The sequence below is a fragment of the Bombina bombina genome, chromosome 2, assembly GCF_027579735.1.
Source record: "Bombina bombina isolate aBomBom1 chromosome 2, aBomBom1.pri, whole genome shotgun sequence".
NCBI classification, from domain to species: domain Eukaryota; kingdom Metazoa; phylum Chordata; class Amphibia; order Anura; family Bombinatoridae; genus Bombina; species Bombina bombina.
Window position 1 is genome coordinate 1,371,375,039 of NC_069500.1, and position 21,343 is coordinate 1,371,396,381.

A 21,343-nucleotide genomic window follows, 5' to 3' on the forward strand; every position below is an offset into this window, starting at 1 on the left:
GTAATTATCCTATGTTGCTTGTGCTGATTTCCTCAAAAACATTACAGTGATATTTTAAATACACAGCAAAAATGACAACCTTTAACATGCGTGCCAGTCCACACTTTTGTTCACCCACATTGCTCTTATTCCAGCTGGTAAAGAGCTCTCTGAGGTGACTGGCCCACAGAACAGACACATATAGAATGTTTATCGACACTGGTCTTTGTGGACATTAAAAATGTGCTACTAACTTTGCAGAAGTACTTTTATAACACAAGGAAAAAAATGCTTCCTTTGGTATTTAGCATTAGCAGGCATATAAAGTGGTGAGTGGCACTTGTATTGCATACTTTGCAATGTGTTTGTTTTAAACATTTAAAATGTGGAATCAAACCAAGTAGAATGTAATGGAGAGTAACATTTTATAGTTGAAGAATTTTTCCCCAAACAGTAACTTTTTAATTTAGGCCCACACCTAGATGAGGTAAATTAATTATTGTGTGTGCTATTGGATGTTAATTAACAACATGGATTTAAACTTCATTTAATTTATGTATGTATGTGTGTATGTGTTTGTATATGTGTTTGTCTTTGTATCTGTGTAGGAGTGTGTGTCTGTGTGTCTGTATGTGTTTGTCTGTCTTTGTGTCTGTGTATGTATTTGTGTATATGTATCTGTATATGTGTATGTGAGTTTGGTACCTAACAACCATAAAATTGACATGAGCATTAACTGCACTAGAAGTAAGCATTTTGCGCACATCGGCTTGCACTCGTATTACAAGTTGAAAGTAAACTGTCGCCTTAATCTATTCCCCAGTAGAAGTCAGTAAAGCAAAAAAAAAAAATTGTAAAAAAAAAACTAACACCTTCCTTGCGCGCTAACCCGATCAAATATTCTCAAGTGCGATAACCCAACATAAAAATATTAATATTTCACATTCCAATTTTCTTCACATAGAAGAATATGTTCTAGTTATTCTTAAATAGATATTTCTACATATACCTGATGGTATTTTGGCACAATATATATCTATATTTATATATATAGATATTTTATTTGAGGTCGCGTTGCATCACACATAACTTGTAATACCAGTGCACATTTGCATTTGCTGGTATTACTCAGTTGAGCGCAAATATAACGTTCATGGTAGCAATATTTTGCGCTTAACTTGTAATCTGGCCCAAAATGTTTCAGCATCTAAAGGGTTAAGAGTATGCAGCAATTTATCAACTTATTTTAAATCAAAGCAATTATGAACAGACAGCTTCCAATCTGAATGTAGAGAAAAGTAGTCTTTCTCTTGAGAAAAAAATAAAATAAAGGTTTTAGCTGAGAGAGGAAGCAATCCATTACATTAAGAGAAGAAAACATATAATTGGCTTAGACTTCACAGCATATTTTATTATTTAAATCAGCTGGAATTCATGTGCCTAAATTATTATATTTCTAAATTAGGAGGTTTAATTCTCTGCATAATCGTCCACATGAAAAAAAAAAAAAAAACTTTCTCCAGAAATAATGTCCTTTTTCTCTTTGCAGATCAGGGTGCCAAATGATACCCTGCATCTGATTCAAGAACATAGCCACAGCGATAATTTCACTGATTATTCTCAACATGCAGTTCCTATTGTAATACAGATTGTAGCTCTGTGCAATAGGGTTGATTACCTTTTCAAAAATATCATTATTATCTCAAAAGTATACAAAATAATCTTGTTAGTAATCTTATTTACCTTAAAATCAATGTGTTATATAAATATGTTGCTGACAATTTTGGTAGTAGCAATGATAGCGGTATATATAAATAAACAAAAACACAACTATATATGGTTTATAGCAACTGTAACTCCACTTAAGTTCTAAAATTATTTCCATAGCTATTGGGCTAGATTCAAAGAAGCTTGTAAAATATCCAAGGAGCTACCTTATAAAGGTGAGAAATTAACTGAGCCTTGTTTCAACTATCTTTCCAAGTGTATCTCTAGTAATCATTGCGGCCATTAAAGGGCCAGTGAATACTTTGGGCTCCATGTACGAAGCAGCGAGAGCTGCTCTGGAGCCCTTGCGGTGCAGATTCGCATATGCAAGCCTGCTTCCCGCAATGTAAGAAGCAGCGGTTATTAGACCGTTGCTTCTTACACTCCTCGCCACCTCAGAGGTGGGGAAGAGAAATCACAGAGAGCTCGTTCACTGTTGGTAAATGACAGTCTCTTCGCTCGTGTGATTTGTTATGCGAATGAAGGGGCGGGCATTACACACTCATCAGAGTGTGTAATGATACCTACGGGCCAGTTGAGAAGCTGTCTGCCCGCCTTTGTGCTTACAAGACATTTCTGTTGTTGTGCTGCTATAGAATAGCATACCAGCCTAGTCTAAACGTTTTTTAAAAGGAATTATCATCTTCTTTGCTGTTATAGTTTTGCAATAGCCAAACTTTAAGCACCGTTTGTCTAACTTGGAGGGGCCAAACAAGGCTTGAGTCTGCAAACAACAAGGGTAGCTACTATAATTATGATAGTATACATTGCATTGTTTTGCAGTTGTTATTTGCTGAAGCTAATTACAGGTGGATATGTAGCAGGGTTAGCCTTGACAAGTCAGAGAATGACAAAAAACACACATTTTTAGAGATATATTACATGGAAATGGGGGCACAATAAATAATGAAAGTATATTGTAAAATTGTTTCATTCAGCATAACTAAATATACAGAAATGGCAAGGTGTATTGTCTACTATCCATTTAACAGTTACCTTAAAGGGACATAAAACTCAAAAAATTGCTTTCATTATTCAGATAAAACATACAATTTTAAACAACTTTCCAATGTGTTTCTATTATCAAATATTCATTGTTTTCTTGTTATTCTATGTTGAAAAGCTGGTAAGTTCAGGAGCGTGCACGTGTCTGCAGCTCTATATGGCAGCAGTTTTGCAACAATGTTATACATTAGCAAGAGCACTAGAATGCAGCACTATTTACTGTAATTTAGTCCTCCAGGCGTGCATGCTACCTATTTAGATATCTCTTCAACAAAAGATAACATCTGAACACTGCATATTTGATAATAGAAGAAAATTGTGAACTTTTTTTTAAATTGTATTCTCTGAGGCATATTTATGAAATGTCTTGCGGACCTGATCCGACAGTGCGGATCAGGTCCGCAAGACATCGCTGAATGCGGTGAGCAATACGCTCTCCGCATTTAACATTGCGCCAGTAGCTTACAAGAGCTGCTGGTGCAACGCTGCCTCCTGCTGACAGGTAGGTGTCAATCAACCCAATCGTACTCGGTCGGGTTGATTTCCGGCTATGTCTGTCCGCCTGCTCAGAGTCTTTGTAACCGCTGCTTCATAACTGCCATTTCTGACGAGTCTGAAGACTCGCCAGAAACACGGGCCGTCAAGCTCCTTTTTGGAGCTTGATAGATAGGCTCCTCTATCAGAATCGTGAAAGAAAAAATGGGTTTTCATGTCTCTTTAAGTGTCCCAACACATGATATCTAAGGGGTTAAAACCATTACAAATGCAACAATTTAGGAAACAAGCTTTAAACAGGGCTAATTTAAATATCTTTGTTTTGTTATATCTAAAATGGTCTCACTGGATAGAACGAGAAGCATCTTAGAAACCTCTCAGACAGAATGAGAAACTAGATTTGGTTGTCCTGGGGGCATGACATGGATTTTTCATGTAAACCTCAGCCAAGCATCACAATTCATAAATACTCTATTACCCTTATGAAGTAGACATGTGCATTCTGCGGGTTTGTATTATAAATGAATACTGAATATATCTGCGGTAACGCCATCCTGGTCTTTTTTATTAATCAGTCCAATCTTTCAGGGTACCAGTGGGCAAGGCAAAAGGGTTGGTATACAAGGAAAAGCAGGATTCAGCAACAAGTAATCAGTCCAATCTTTCAGGGTACCAGTGGGCAAGGCAAAAGGGTTGGTATACAAGGAAAAGCAGGATTCAGCAACAAGTAATCAGTCCAATCTTTCAGGGTACCAATCGACAAATCAATAGTCAAAAGGCAGAGCGGGTTCAGCAACAGGCAGACAGTACAATATAAATATAGCAAAAAGAGCACCCAGGAGAACACAAAGGATAATCTATACTTGGTTAATTTTAGAAAAATAAGGCTACTTAAATATAGGTGCAGGTTCACACCAAGAGGGGTGTGCAGGGGCCTGGTGAAGCAGGAATGTGCACAGAGATGTGCCCGCAGTGTGCGGGAATGATGTCATTGCCGTGCGCCACCAAACAACCACAAGCAGCCATAGAAATGGCTGAGAGGATCGGGGGCAGCATGAGCAAGTCGAGCGGAAGCGGCAGGTATGTGACATATACAGATCTTTGTGTGTTGCACTTTCACACCAATAAACCTGACACCAAAAACACCCAAATGCCATCTTCATCGTTTGTTTATAAAGCAAATCTTCCAATACACATGTCTGCTGTGAAGCATTGCATCAAAGGTGTTCTACTATACAACATAAGAAAATATGTAAATGGTCTATTCTTCTGGGTGGTTTAAAGAAATAAATTTGCAATGGGTAAAAAAATGGTGGATTGTTTTAAATTCTATTCAATTGTGTACCTTGCTGAACATATTGTGAATTAGAGGCTTTAGGAATATTATGGGTCATTTCAACAGTCATGGGTTATAGGGATGGGGCCTTGTATTGTAAGGGGAATTGTATTGTATGGGGCATTTAGAAAACAGTATTTCAAAATGTATTTATGTATTATTTTGTTTTCTTCATATTATTGTTTCTGTGCTAAATAGAACTTTTCTGTGGGAGATGTCATTATCTGCAATAGATGTCTAGGTATTAGTTGAACACATTAACATGTGAAAAATAACCCTATAATTAAGCAGCTACCGAGTCCCTGCGTTTCAAGCTCACTCAGAGTGATCCTGAAACACTAGTTAAGTAAGCGATATTAGAAATGTTTAAGTAACATTAAACACTAAACACATTTTATGTGCCTCCCTCTACTTAGGGGTGCTGCCATTTTGGAACCCTGAGTTACTCTGCAGGTATCTGAAGGAGAGTTGCTGCACATGTGCAAACACATCAGCACTGGAATGTAATGAAAGTTAGATTTCAACATGGTGGCACCCATAACTAGAGGGAGGCAGGGAATAACCTCAATACAATACTAAAAAGATGCATTTAGGGCAAGATTACCAGTGCTGCGCTACATTGGAATGTAAATACACAATAAAACACAATATTAAATATTAAAATGTAATAAAATTGTTTTCAGCTATTAGATTGGCTGCAAAGTCAAATAAAGATACCAAGAGAACGAATAAAAATTGATTATATTGGAATTGGACTTGGAAAGCATTAGAAAACTGGCCAATAGTGGTCAAGGCTGGCCATCTTTCCATATCCACATGGTACTCATTGTTGACATCACACAAAGGTGGGGCCAACCTTGAACACATAGCCCAGAAATGGACTTCTCTCACCTTAGATAATATTATTCAGAGCATGCAAATATCACGCTCCTTATCAATACTATACACCTCAACATTAGCGGAAACATGGAGAGAATCTCATATTAAATTGATCTACCTCACATATTACACCCCAGAAAAAGGATTTAGATGGCACAATAATTTTTTTTATAAATGCCCAAAATGCAGACTTTTAGCTGCAAACATAATCCATATGATCTGGATTTGTCCCAAAATACAACAATTTTGGCTGAAATTGCAGCACTGGTTAGTAACTACACTCAAGACAACTCCCTTTAAATTCTCTTTAAATACTATACTCTTCTTAATGGATGAGAAATTACCCTTAAAAGAATTAAAGATAATTAATTTAGCCATCTTGGCGGCTAGAAATCTAATTTTCAAGAATTGGAAAAATAATTTCCCTTCAACAATTACGGAAGTCAAAAATTATCTCAAAAAACAATATGTTATTGAGCAATTGGCAACAGATTTAAATTCCGACCAAGAAATAACAACTTTTTTTAATAAGTGGTCAAAATTTATTAAAATATTCCCTCCTAATGAAATAGACCAATTGATTTTCCCATTCAGGAACTCGGAGATAGTTTTATTGGGTATTTGGTAGGAGACCGGGAGGAGGAGAGGGATAGGATGGGAGCTTTTTCCTTTCCTTTAATTATTTAATTTTTTTTTTATTTTTTTTATTTTTTTTTGTGTTTCTTTTTAAAATTCAAATGTTTTTTATCTTCTTATATGAAATCAATTCATATAGTATATGACCTTAGCCGAGTATATAAATATCCAATGTTGTATATGATTAAAATCTTATGTGACTAGTCAATTTATTAATTAATTGTTCTCCTCTTCTGTTTTGATATAAGCATATTATATCCCGCGTGTTGAATAAGTTTTTACACCACAGGAAGTCCAAAAGGGGCTTTTAATAAATCGAGGGATACACATCTTATACCCAACAGAGAGAGAAGGAAAAAGAAAAAAAAAAATGGAAAAAACTAGGTGTTATATTTTCGTTTTCTCTTGTTAGGTACGCATATTATAGCTTTTTGTTGTAATTGAGCTTTAAATTAGCTTGTTTCAGAGTACTTTTGTTTGAGTAAGCTCAGATAGTACATTGTGAGGTATTATTGTTATTTTTCCACGATGTAAAATCCTTGTACTGAATGTGAAGTACCTTGTGTATACTTGTAATGTTTGTATGAACACCTCAATAAAAAAAATGATAAAAAAAAAAAAAAAAAATTGATTATAGAAGTAAATTAGAAAGTTGCTTAAAATTGCATTATTGCAAATTGGGTTTCATATACCTTTAAGTTCATAAATGTTCAGTAAAGGTGGGAATACATTAGGCATAAACAGCTATTTCAAATGAGAACATAAAAGTGAAGGAGCTACACTGTCCCTTTAAAATTAATGTAAGCTTCCATGTCATTTTAAGGAAAATAAGCCAGTATGAATGTAAATTAATTATTTATTGTACGAAAGCTGTGCTCTTCTACTTCCTCTGGAGAGGCTAGAATGCCTTTACCATACTGTGCTTACATCAGAGCACAAAATCATTTATGTCTGTGCCTAATTGGCTACCAAAATAAGACCAAAAACAAGGATTCCCCTATGGGTTTTCCATGTAACTCTGAACCACTCTTGACATACAGTTAAAAGTGGAGCGCTATTTTAACATGCGCTCGTAAAGGGTCAAATTTGTAAATAACAATCCATTACAAGTGGCTGGTTAAATTTGCGTTCCACTCATAATCTAGGTCTTATTTTGCAGAACTATTGCAGTTCAGAGCTCCATTTTTGTTATATTCTGAGCATATATAAATTATTAAGTTTAATGTCCCTTTAAGAGTTAATGTGGTTGATCATACCATCAGTATATCAATGAATAACATACACAGAATAAGACAACTAACATTTAACATTTTGACCATTAAAAATGTCAATACCGTATTCCCAGGCATAAAATGATTAGCATATTTCATTATCTGTGATTAACAGTAAACTCATTTGAATAGTCCTTTTTTTCCTCTTATAGAAATGAATAGCATAAAATCACTAAAGCTGCAAGCGAGAGAAAAAAAGTAGAACTTTTAATGTATGTTCAAGGTCTACTGCATCAACCCATGGTCTGTTAATTTTATATAGTCCTTTATGCCAGATAAACACTCATTGCAATAAAAGTGAAATTACTATGCCACATGTACTGTCATGATAAACGTTATTACTTTTTTTATTCTTCATAAAAGTTCCAGTTCTGTTTAAATTACAAAACCAATGCAAGATCTTAAGATATTAATAAAAGCTAATGTTAAAATAAGTCTTCCAATCCAAAACATTTTAAACTTTCACCAACATTACACATTTTAGACATTATAGCAAACAATATTCTCAGTAAGGTAACCTGTCTGTCAACAGAACTCAAATTGTATACATTACACTTACAGGGAAATCTCATATCAATGTGAGGTTTGTATACATTTTTCATTTACCTTTTAAAACTTTAAATAATCAAAATAAACAACTTATATATAACCCTTTTTCATTAAAAAAAACACATTTCAACATGTTCAGACTTTTTTTTTCATATGCATGCATTTTTTTAGAGTTTATAAAGATAAAGATGATTTATTATTCAATCATAAAAATCCAGTGCAGACTTGGGCTGACACGTTTCGGCTTCTCCAGCATGCCGTAATCATAGACCATCTTTTTCTTACTCATAGCTGCATCAAGAGGGCTCCTGAACATGGCAGGAAATAGTTGGAAGTGTCCTTTGACCTCCAGGATGAAGGAAGCCTCTTTTTGTTGGGTCTTTGAAAGTGGCTGTAATTACGGGGGCTACACCGAAGTGACTGCATAAAGAAATGTGTTTTTTTTTAATCTAGTAACATTGTTTCCCTCCCACCCCTTCATTAGTTTAGTCAGTTGTTCCAAGTTGTCACAGTTTTTTGGGGGTGCTAGTTATTCCTTTAGGCATACTACTCATGGTCATTGGTGGTGTTGGGCAACCTCCCTGTGGAGTGGGAGAGCAGTGCAAGTAGCTTCTTGGTCACAGAGTTCCTTGGAGTTGTGTTTTTTAATATAAATAAGCAGAGACCTAAATAGACTTGCTATGTTCAGGTGAATGGAAAAGAATAGCTGGGTCTAAAAAGAGATCTGTTAGGAGGTTTGACTAACCCTACTTATTACCTAATAACTTTAAAAACAAAATGTATGCTTACCTGATACATTTCTTTCTTTCTGGATATGGTGAGTCCATAGAATCATCAATTACTGTTGGGAATATCACTCCTGGCCAGCAGGAGGAAGCAAAGAGCACCACAGCAAAGCTGTTAAGTATCACTTTCCTTCCCACAACCCCCAGTCATTCGACCAAAGGAAAATGGAGAAAAAAGAAGCAACACAAGGTGTAGAGGTGCCTGAGGTTAAAGTTAAAAATAACTGTCTTAAAACAAAAAAGCGGGCCGTGGACTCACCGTATCCGGAAAAAAATACATTTATCAGGTAAGCATAAATTTTGTTTTCTTTCCTAATATACAGTCCATGAAATCATCAATTACTGTTGGGAACCAATACCCAAGCTAGAGGACACAGATGATTAGGGAGGGACAAGACAGGTAACCTAAACAGAAGGCACCACCGCTTGAAGAACCTTTCTCCCACAAGAACCTCAGCCAAGGCAAAATAATCAAATTTGTAAAATTTGGACAGGGTATGCAGAGAAGACCAAGTAGCAGCCTTGCAAATCCATTCAACAGAAGTTTCATTTTTGAAAACCCAAGAAGAAGAGACAGTCCTAGTGGAATGAGCTGTAAATCTCTCAGGAGACTGCTGCCCAGCAGTCTCATAAGCAAAGCCAATTATACTTCTCAACCAGAGAAAGAGAAGTAGCAGAAGCTTTCTGACCCTTACGTTTCCAGATAAACTAACAATCAGGGCAGAAGACTGGCGAAAATCCTTAGTCGCCTGTAAACAAAATGTTTAAAGCATGCACAACCTCCAAGTTGTACAACAAACGTTCTTCAGAAAAGAACTATGACAAAGAGATGGATCAACAATTTCCTGATTAAAATTACTGTCCGAAACCACCTAAAGGAAGGAACCTAACTTAGAGAATCTAATAAGGTCCAAGCATACCGCACCTGGTGTTCCCAGGCAGTTTCCCATCCAGGTACTGACCAGACCTGACCCTGCCTAACTTCCGAGATTGTGGCGTTAGTCCCAAATAAATCCCCCTTGAGGATGGAACAAGGGAACTCTTCTCCAGATTCATTCCCATCCCTGGAAAAGAATATTGTACAAGATCTCTAAAAAGAGAGTTTGCTGGAAGTAAGGATGATACCTGAACCATATATTGCCTCCTCCTTGCACCGTAGGCAAAGAGAATGACTGGGGGTTGTGGGAAGGGAAGTGAAACTTAACAGCTTTGCTGTGGTGCTCTTTGCCTCCTCCTACTGGCCAAGAGTGATATTCCCAACAGTAATTGATTATTTCGTGGACTCACCGTATCTTAGGAAAGAAATTATGGTTACTTCAAACATTGATGTTATATTTTGTTAACAGTTTGATATAAGTTTAATAAATATGCTGTGGGCAGACTTATTACTAATAAAATTGTTTATGTGTTTTATTTGATGTTTTTATTGGGGATACTAGGGTCATGGATCTTGATGACTTAGAGATAAATAAGAAGGTATGTTGAGCAATATGTCCCTTTAGGTTAAACTGATAGATATATATTGTTTGAAATAAATTCATAATAAAAAATAACAATAAAAAATATACAGGTTTTATTTTCTAAACATACATGCAGTGTCCAGATGCAAATAAACTGATTTTAAAAAATAAATAAAACAATAATAAATTAAATTAAAAAAGTATAGCCAAAGTCTCAGCAAAAACTTGATATGGAACTTAACAGAAGATAGAAATATATCAACCAGTGAGCACGGAATACAGGAAAGCTTCACAGAACGGGAAACACAATTTGAAAAAGCTAATGAAGACAGACAGACCATTCATGTGTTTTACCTCATGAGAAATGATAAAAACGTAAAGTTAAGATCTGTTAAAATAGAAAATAACATCCCACTATCCTCATTAGAAAAAAATATATGGCATTTTTCACTAGAAATATCTGGAATTATTTCAGATAATGGCATTTTATCCACTATTATAGAGACACTGAACAGAATAAAATTGGTCTATTTAGCTAGAAAAATGAGAAATATAAGTTGCTGTAAAAAAAGTTTATTTCTTTTTCTCCACAGGCGCTCTCTTCATCTTCCACAACTGAGCCGCTATTGTCTCTGTATTTCTTGTGTATGCAGTCTATATAATAATAATAATGATGATAATAATAATAATAATAATAATAATAATAATAATAATAATAATAATACATTCATTATATACACGGGGCTTTTCTTGTCAAGGAGAATTAAAGGGATACACTTCTCAAAACTTCTTAAAACATTTCTGTCATCTAAAAATGTGAAGTAATATTGTTTTCATATTTACATTGACATTTATACAGCTTTATCAGTAGTGTACCTCCTGCTAATGCTCATTGGCTGATAGGTACATCCTGATAATGCTCATTGGCTGATAGGTACATCCTGTTAATGCTCATTGGCTGATAGGTACATCCTGTTAATGCTCATTGGCTGATAGGTACATCCTGATAATGCTCATTGGCTGATAGGTACATCCTGTTAATGCTCATTGGCTGATAGGTACATCCTGTTAATGCTCATTGGCTGATAGGTACATCCTGATAATGCTCATTGGCTGATAGGTACATCCTGATAATGCTCATTGGTCAATTGGTACTTCCTGCTAATAGTAGAAAATGCCTTTAGGTCAATGGGCATGAAAAGGAACAGCTCAGCTAGTTCTGGCATGTTAGTATAGATTTAAATGTATTTTTTTAAATTTATTTATTTAATGAACTAATACAAATGTCTGCAGGTTTAAAAGCTGCTTTTTTCATAGGGATGAACATTTCCATTTAACCATTTTTAGCTAACACTCATCAGCAATTAAAGGGACATGAAACCCAAATTTAATTTTTCCTTTCATGCAATATTATACAACTTTCTGATTTACTTTTATTATCAAATTTTCTTGATACTCTTGATATCCTTTGTTGAAAATCATATCTAAATAGCCTCAGTAGCTGCTAATTGGTTGCTGCACATACATGCCTTGTGTGATTGGCTAACTCATGTGCATTGCTATTTCTTCAACAAAGGGTATCTAAAGAATGAAGCAAAGTATATAATAGAAGTAAATTGGAATGTTTAAAATTGTATTCTCTATCTGAATCATGAAAGAAAATGTTTGGGTTTCATGCCCTCTTAAATAATAGCTGTTACCCAATGTATGGCTAGATTATAAGTGGAGTACAATATGTAGCAAAGGGTGTTTTATCTTGTACTTGGACTCAAGCTAAGAATAAAGCACAATCTGGTATCACAGATGGATGGTTAAAATATTAGTGCGCCCTATACATTTAATGGACTGAACAGGGAGTAATATTAACACAATTATTATAAGTGTGCAATACAAAAAAATCTGTAAAATGTAGCGCTATCTGAGAACTGAAGTAAACAGGGACGAAACTACAGGAGGTGCAGAGGTCGCAACTGCAACTGTGCCCCTGAGAGTGGGGGCCCAGCTTCAAAAAATGTTTTTCCTTTTTTTTACCAATAAAAAACGTTGACCTGCCACTGCCTGCACTGATATCATGTGAGTGTGACATAATGCCTTTACTAGTGTCTCTGACTACAGGGGTTAGTGTTTCTGTTTTACCCATTGGTGTTTATATGTGTGTGTGTGTATTTATGCATGTATGTGTGTGTATGTATGTATGTGACTGTGTGTGTATTTATGCATGTATGTGTGTGTGTATGTTTGTGGAACTAGCAAATTACAGGCCTTGTTACTACAACATGGGGGGGCGGGGGGTAAACAGTGTCACTATATAGTACCACTATATACAGTACGGAGGGGCTGGACAATGTCACAGACTTCTGTGGTCACTCTATAAAGTACTGGGGTGGGTAGGGTCAGGCCAGCCATGCACCGGCAGATTACAGACTGTGTCACTAACTCACTATATACAGTACTGGTGAGTTAAACAGTCTAACTATATACAGTAATAGGGGGTCAGACCATCTCACAGACTGTGGTCATAGGGTACCTCCTTTTGCAGACATGTAATCTGATTCACATTTTTTTTTCTGTTTTAAATGTAAAAAAAAAAAAACGATATGTATCAAATTCCCCTTTTTTCGGGGGGTAGGGTGGGGGGCCCTTCTTAGATTCTTGCACCTGGGCCCTGTGGTTTCTAGTTACCCCTCTGGAAGTAAACCATTAATATTAATAGTATAGTGCTACATAAAGAACAGCCCTACTTCCGCACCATTGGCTTTGCACACCCTAAGTTTAGTGCACCATTAGCTATCAGTTTATGTGAAATCCGTTATAAACTTTATTGTGGGCCCCTATTGAGTCTATTATGTGAGTGATTAAACATGCAGATGTTAGCATACCCAAAATTATCACTTTAGTGATAAAAATAACTTTGGAATTGTAATATGAGTGAAAAATAAAAGCAACACTTATAGTGCTCAAGCGATGTTAACTCACAATAGAGATGACATTTTTGTGCTTCATTTGTAATTGAGACCTAAATATGGTGTAATTATTTCATTTGTTTATAAAGAATAGTATTAAAGGGACATTGAACACTTAGGCTAGATTACGAGTGGAGTGCTAGCTTTAGCGCAAGGAGTGTAAACGTGATCAAAGTGTTTTTTATGATTAAACCCATATAACAAGTGGCATGCTGTTTAAATTACCGCAAATTCGTTTACTCAAACTCGCAGTAATTTACGCTCTCCATCTTGTCTAGAGGAGGCATTGAGTGGCAATGAGGGCTTGTATAAGTTGAAAGTAAAAGTGATCGTTCGAAGAGTTTGGCCAGAGGATGCAGATGCACTAAACTAAACAACCCCTAAACCATCACACCCTCACATAGCAAACTACTCCACTACACTATTAACCCCTAAACCACCAGAACCCCATCGCAAACTACCCCTCTACACTATTAACCCCAAAAACTGCCACAACCCCCATCGCAAAATACTAATAATTATTATTTTTTTCTTTATAAAATATTTTACCAGGAAGGATCCATTGAGATTTCTCTTGTTTTCAAGTATGTCCTGGGTCCACAAAACATTGCATTGATACAATAGGATACAATAAAATACAAAAACAATATTAATACATAATATATGCAACATTTAACATAGAACAGGTAGGAAATATATAATCAACCATGACAGGTGCATTCTGTTTTGAGATATATCGAGAGGGATCTCTTAAAGGATTTTAGGCTTGGGGGGGGGGGGGTTGAAAGTGTGTGGGAGGTTGTTCCATAATTGTGGGGCTCTGTAGGAAAAGTAAGATCGAGCTGCTTTCTTTTTGTATTGAGGCAAACTAAATAATGTGCTGGTACTGGATCAGAGGTTATAGGAGGTGGGAACAGCCGGGGAGAGCATTCTGCTCAGGTAGGGTGGTAGCTTCCCAGAAAAGCTCATCTTTCTATCATTATCTATCTATCATCTATCTATCTATCATCTATATATTTAGAATTATATATCATTAATCTATTTAGATCTTCATTCTATATATGTCTGTCTGTTTATCTATCTGCCTGTTTATCTATATATCTATATTGAATTATATATCAATTATTTAGATATCTTCACAGATAGACAGAGAGACAAAGATAGATAGATAAATAGATAGATGGATAGATAGATAGATAGATAGATGATAGATAGATAGATGATAGATAGATAAATAGATAGATATAAAGACAGATATTTAGAGCAAGTTAAACCTTATAGTAAATATTAAAATAATTATTAAAATGAAATCCTCTTCACCGTATGTTACCATATTTTGGGCACTTCAAAGGTAACATGCCAACCTAGCACTAAAAAATTTGCATACATACCACCCACATTCAGCCCACTTAAAAAGATGTTCAGAGATATTTCAAACTACTTTTAGAATATTTTAACTAATAGTTAATAGAATTAGAGATCTGTAAGAAGGATCAGTTAATATTAGGATAAGCTTTTAATTTGCAACCATCTACTTTTAAAAATATTTAAACACTATATTCCACACAGTTGAAAAACAAAATCCATATAAAAAAAGGTTAAGATTGCTTATTGATGGATTATATTTATTAGTTGATGCATACAACCTTACAATATAATTTATCACACAGACATGCAATCACCTTCTAGGTGCCATTATTAAACCACACACAAAGTTAGAATACAGTGGGCCAGATTACAAGTGGAGCGCTAATTAACGCTCCCGCTTGAGTGTTATTTGCGCTAGAAGTAAGATTTTTGAGCTTGTTGGGTTGCACACATAATATGAGTTGAAAGTAAACTGTTTTCATTTGCATGCTAACCCGATGAGCACAAAAAGCTGAAGTTAGAATATCATGTGCACGTTCACGTATTTATGGCTATGACTATGGATCTAATCCGAAATGCGTAAGCCTGACAGTGCCCCGCCTGTGAATGCCAATCACATTGACAGTAACTGCTGTTTTCTTCCAAGCTTTTAATGTTTATTACAAATAAAGATATGGATTTTACTCCAGCACAAGTGTCGGATTACTAACTTTTTCAAGTTTGTTCACATATTTACCCATAGAAGTTAATGGAGCAAAAAAGTGGGAAAAAAACACCCCACTCTTGTGCAAACCCAATCGCCTATTCTCATGTGCATTAACACAACATAAAAAATGGCAGTAAATGAGGATGCACTCCCCAGAATTTTTCAATGTTACCATTTAATGTAATGTTTCGGGGTCTGACTGTCTGACGAAGGGTATAATACCCTGAAACGTTACATAAAATGGTAACATTGAAAAATCCTGGCGAGTGCATCCTCATTTCCTGCCTTTATATATCTATCTATCTATCTATCTATCTATCTATCTATCTATCTATCTATATATATATATATATATATATATATATATACACACCTGAGACCGCATATCTTTGAACCCTTATACGTAAATTTGTGTGCAATATTTTTGTATAATATTTATTATATTGTGTTATTATGAGTGTAACTATACTTTTTAATGTATTTTTGATGTGTTTTGTGCAACTTTTTCAAAACAGTTAACCATAGCTCGAATTTCGTGGTACTCATTCTATCGTACCTTACTTTCAACTTGTAATACCAGTAAATCCCTTATCGCTGGCGTGAAAACGTTTGAACTCTTCTTGTAATCTGTCCCAAAGTCATCAAAAGCCAGTCTCAGTCTAAGGGCCTTATTTTCAAAAACTCTCCAATATGGAGAGAAATTATAATTCAGATTTCACAGAAATAAAACTTGAATTCTCTAAAAATAGTATAGAAGCCCCAAAGAAATGAGAGCTGTCTCCTACAGAAAGTAATGAGGCTCTCTGGGATAGAGATGCACAGAGGGGAGAGTGAGGTTAATAGGGAAGCACCTTGTATTGGTGTTAATTCTCAGTTTGCAGCAAATACAAATAAAACTGAAATATTTTCACTACTGTATATCTTGTATTGAATTTAGTATACATTACTGTTCCATCATTTAAAAACATGTATTTTGATATCTGAATGTAATAGTCAAGATAAATCAGTCCTGCTGGTGGTGGTGGAAAATGTTTAGAGAATATAATGAGATTCGGAAAGAACTTCAAATACAACCCTGGTCTACACATTTTTTCTGAAACAGATAGGCTTATTTCACATTAATAAAATACAAAATGCAATTCAATATGAGTATAATGCTAATATGTCCTAATTAGTAAAATTACACAGAATCATTCAAAATACAATCAGATATTTTATAAACCATAAAACCTAAATGAATCACTTGATACAGAATCTAAACAGAAAATAGTACATATATAGTACAAAACTTAAATGTAATACAACAACAAATTTTAGTCTAAAGTAATGTAAAATACAAAGCACAAAGTGGAACTGTAACAAAATTCTCATGTCATAAAGTGCTGTATTGCATCAGGCGTGTCTGTCCTTTACAATCTGAAGTCCAGGGAATTCCACTCTGCCTGTATAGCATCTCATCTGAGCAAATATCTTTAGAGAATCAGGCCCCAAAGGAATCAGGGATAAAAAAACATGCTGACACTCGCAGGGGCTACGCTAATGGGATTCTATGTAAATATAAGGGTCTACTCCTTCAATAGTAAGAGTGAAGTTAGCAGGGGTACTCTTTGAAAATTAATTACTACTACTTAATGTTCCTGTGGTACCAGTATCTTGCTCAGTGTTGCTGTGGTGCCAGTATCTTGGTTAGTGTTCCTGTGGTGCCAGTATCTTGCTCAGTGTCGCTGTGGTTTCTGTATCTTGCTTAGTTTTCCTGTTGTGCCAGTATCTTGCTCAGTGTTGCTGTGGTGCCAGTATATTGCTCAGTGTTGCTGTGGAGCCAGTATCTTGCTTACTGTTCCTGTGGTGCCAGTATCTTGCTTAGTGTTCCTGTGGTGCCAGTATCTTGCTTAGTGTTCCCGTGGTGCAAGTATCTCGCTCATTGTCCCTGTGATACCAGTATCTCACTCAGTGTCCCTGTGATACCAGTATCTCACTCATTGTCCCTGTGATACCAGTATCTCGCTCAGTATTCCTGTGATACCAGTATCTTGCTTAGTGTCCCTGTGCTTCCAGTATCTCGCTCAGTATTCCAGTTATACCAGTATCTTGCTCAGTGTCCCTGTGAAACTAGTATTTTACTCAGTGTCCCTGTGATACCAGTATCTTTCTGTGTCTCTGTGATACCAGTATCTTGCTCATTGTCCCTGTGATACCAGTATTTCCCTCAGTGTCACTGTGATGCCAGTATCTTGCTCAGTATTCCTGTGATTCCAGTATCTCACTCAGTGTCCCCGTCATACCAGTATATTGCTCAATGTCCCTGTGATACCAGTATCTCACTCACTGTCACTTTGATATCAGTATCTTGCTCAGTGTCCCTGTGATACTAGTATCTTGCTCATTGTCCCTGTGATACCAGTATCTTGCTCAGCGTCACTGTGATACCAGTATCTCGCTCAGTATTCCTGTGATTCCAGTATCTCGCTCAGTGTCCCTGGGATACCAGTATCTTGCTTAGTGTCCCTGTGATACCCTAATCTCACTTAGTGTCCTTGTGATACCAGTATCTTGCTCAGTGTCTCTATAATACCAGTATCTCACTCAGTGTCCCTGTGATACCAGTATGTAGCTTATTGTCACTGTAGTACCAGTATCTCGCTCAATGTCCCTTTGATCCCAGTATCTTGCTCAGTGTCCCTATGATACCAGTATCTTGCTCAGTATCCCTGTGAAACAAGTATTTTGCTTAGTGTCCCTGTGATACCAGTATCTTGCTCAGTATTTCTGTGATACCAGTATCTCGCTTAGTATTCCTGTGATACCAGTATCTTGCTTAGTGTCCCTGTGATACCAATATCTTGCTTAGTGTCCCTGTGATACCAGTATCTAACTCAGTGTCCCTGTGATAACAGTATCTTGCTCAGTGTCCCTGTGATGCCAGTATCTCGCTCAGTGTCCCTGTGATACCAGTATCTAACTCAGTGTCCCTGTGATAACAGTATCTTGCTCAGTGTCCCTGTGATGCCAGTATCTCGCTCAGTGTCCCTGTGATACCAGTAGGTCGCTTATTGTCACTGTACTACCAGTATCTTGCTTAGTGTCCCTTTGATACCAGTATCTTGCTCAGTGTCCCTGTGATACCAGTATCTCACTCAGTATTCCTGTGATACCAGTATCTTGTTTAGTGTCCCTGTGATACCAGTATCTTGCACAGTATTCTTGTGATACCAGTATCTCGCTTAGTATTCCTGTGATACCAGTATCTTGCTTAGTGTCCCTGTATTACCAGTATCTTGCTCAGTATTCCTATGATACTAGTATCTCGTGTAGTGTCCCTGTGATACTAGTATCTCGTGTAGTGTCCATGTGATACCAGTATCTTGCTCAGTGTCCCTGTGATAGCAGTATCTCACTCAATATTCCTGTGATACCAGTATCTCACTCAGTGTCCCTGTGATACTAGTATCTCGTGTAGTGTCCCTATGATACCAGTATCTTGCTCAGTGTCCCTGTGAAACCAGTATCTCACTCAATATTCCTGTGATACCAGTATCTCACTCAGTGTCCCTTTGATACTAGTATCTTGCTCAGTGTCCCTGTGATACTAGTATCTTGCTTAGTGTCCCTGTATTACCAGTATCTTACTCAGTGTCCCTGTGATACTAGTATCTTGCTTAGTGTCCCTGTATTACTAGTATCTTACTCAGTGTCCCTGTGATACCAGTATCTCACTCAATATTCCTGTGATACCAGTATCTCACTCAGTGTCCCTTTGATACTAGTATCTTGCTCAGTGTCCCTGTGATACTAGTATCTTGCTTAGTGTCCCTGTATTACCAGTATCTTACTCAGTGTCCCTGTGATACTAGTATCTTGCTTAGTGTCCCTGTATTACTAGTATCTTACTCAGTATTCCTGTGATACCAGTATCTCACTTAGTGTCCCTTTGATACTAGTATCTTGCTCAGTGTCCCTGTGATACTATTATCTTGCTTAGTGTCCCTGTATTACCAGTATCTTGCTCAGTATTCCTGTGATACTAGTATCTCGCTCAGTGTCCCTGTGATACTAGTATCTCACGTAGTGTCTCTGTGATACCAGTATCTCGCTCAGTATTCCTGTGATACCAGTATCTCGCTCAGTATTCATGTGATACCAGTATCTTGTTCAGTGTCCCTGTGATACCAGTATCTCACTCAGTGTACCTTTGATACTAGTATCTTGCTCAGTGTCCCTATAAAACTAGCATCTTCCTTAGTGTCCCTGCATTACCAGTATCTTGCTCAGTATTCCTGTGATACTAGTATCTCGCTCAGTGTCCCTGTGATACTAGTATCTTGCATAGTGTCCCTGTGATACCAGAATCTCACTCAGTATTCATGTGATACCAGTATCTTGCTCAGTGTCCCTGTGATACCAGAATCTCGCTCAGTATTCCTGTGATACCAGAATTTCGCTCAGTATTCATGCGATACCAGTATCTTGCTCGGTGTCCCTGTGATACCAGTATCTCGCTCAGTATTCCTGTGATACCAGAATCTCGCTCAGTATTCATGTGATACCAGTATCTTGCTCACTATTCCTGTGATACCAGTATCTCGCTCAGTATTCCTGTGATACTAGTATCTTGCTCAGTATCCCTGTGATACCAGTATCTCGCTCAGTATTCCTGTGATACCAGTATCTCGCTCAGTATTCCTGTGATACTAGTATCTTGCTCAGTATTCCTGTGATACCAGTATCTCGCTCAGTATTCCTGTGATACCAGTATCTCGCTCAGTATTCCTGTGATACCAGAATCTTGCTCAGTATTCATGTGATACCAGTATCTCGCTCAGTATTCCTGTGATACCAGAATCTTGCTCAGTATTCATGTGATACCAGTATCTCGCTCAGTATTCCTGTGATACCAGTATCTCGCTCAGTATTCCTGTGATACCAGTATCTTGCTCACTATTCCTGTGATACCAATATCTCGCTCAGTATTCCTGTGATACTAGTATCTTGTACTTAATATAGGGGGTGTGAGAGAGTAGGTAATATTGCTAATTTGCTCTAAATGGTGCCACCCTTCTAGTAAATATAAAAAATATATAATGAAGATAGAAAAAATATCAGGGTATATAAGATTAACCTAGAACAGCAAGGGATAAATACACGGCACACATAAAAGACCTTCAAAATTTTATTTATAATTGGTTCCCAAAAATACACTCAAGTATATAGCGGTATCTTATCTGTCAGTTTCAGTCACCACTATAGACAGCAAAATCTAAAACATTTAAAGTGCACTGAGACCTAGTTCTTTCCCTGTACTATAAATCAAAAAAAAAAAAAAAAACAACATCAAAAACAATAAGGGGTTAACCAAAAAACTTATATTTCTAACGAATAGTACATTGAAACTAATGTTTATAGGACATATATGGTAAGTAGGCAAAATACATGTTATACATATGACTGCAGTCCAAACAGAGGTGAACTATATTTTGTATAGAAAAGCGCTTATTTTCACTCTTTGTATATACCAGGGAATCTACTCTTAAGGCAGATAGATGTACCGCAATTAGTACTGCTGGATAAAGAGTCACTAGCAAGGAAAACACAGCATATACTTAGCTTAAGTCCTCCGGTTTTTGTTGTTTCCACTTGTCTTCTGCTTGCAAGCACCTGTGATGATTACTTGGCGTGTGACGTCAACAACAGTGGGAGTGGTGTAGCGTCACCAGGGACTGTGAGTGGCTGTAAGCAGAAGGATCCAGTTGAATCGATATTGCGTTGTAAATTTTGCCAAGAGCTTTGGCAAAGTGCTGTATCGCAAAGTTGTGTGTACATTCACCTATCGTATAGGGACATCTTCCATTGCATTCCAATAGCACACTCCTCAAACCACTTACTCCACTGTCGGAGTCACACCAGAAAAACTTGTAGCTCACTTGAGATGTACAGCTGCATGTATAAAGCCAAAATGTCTCTGAAGAAACATGAGATTCAGGGAATAGGTCTAGACAGGTGCACTAGAAATCCTGGCCCACGGTACATTCAACAGGTACCTGGGTTCTCATAAACACATAGTGCCAACGCACGTTTCTCCCCCACCTCCAGTATGTGTTACAGGGGATCATCAGGGCATGTAGAGTCCTCAATGGACTTCCTCTTTTA

General features: G+C 36.8%; 1 protein-coding gene across 1 annotated transcript in view; it reads right to left on the bottom strand.

Moving 5' to 3' along the window:
• LOC128647573 (catenin alpha-2) overlaps positions 1 to 21,343 on the bottom strand; it is an 887,157-nt gene that overhangs the window by 373,149 nt on the left and 492,665 nt on the right. The window lies entirely within an intron of this gene.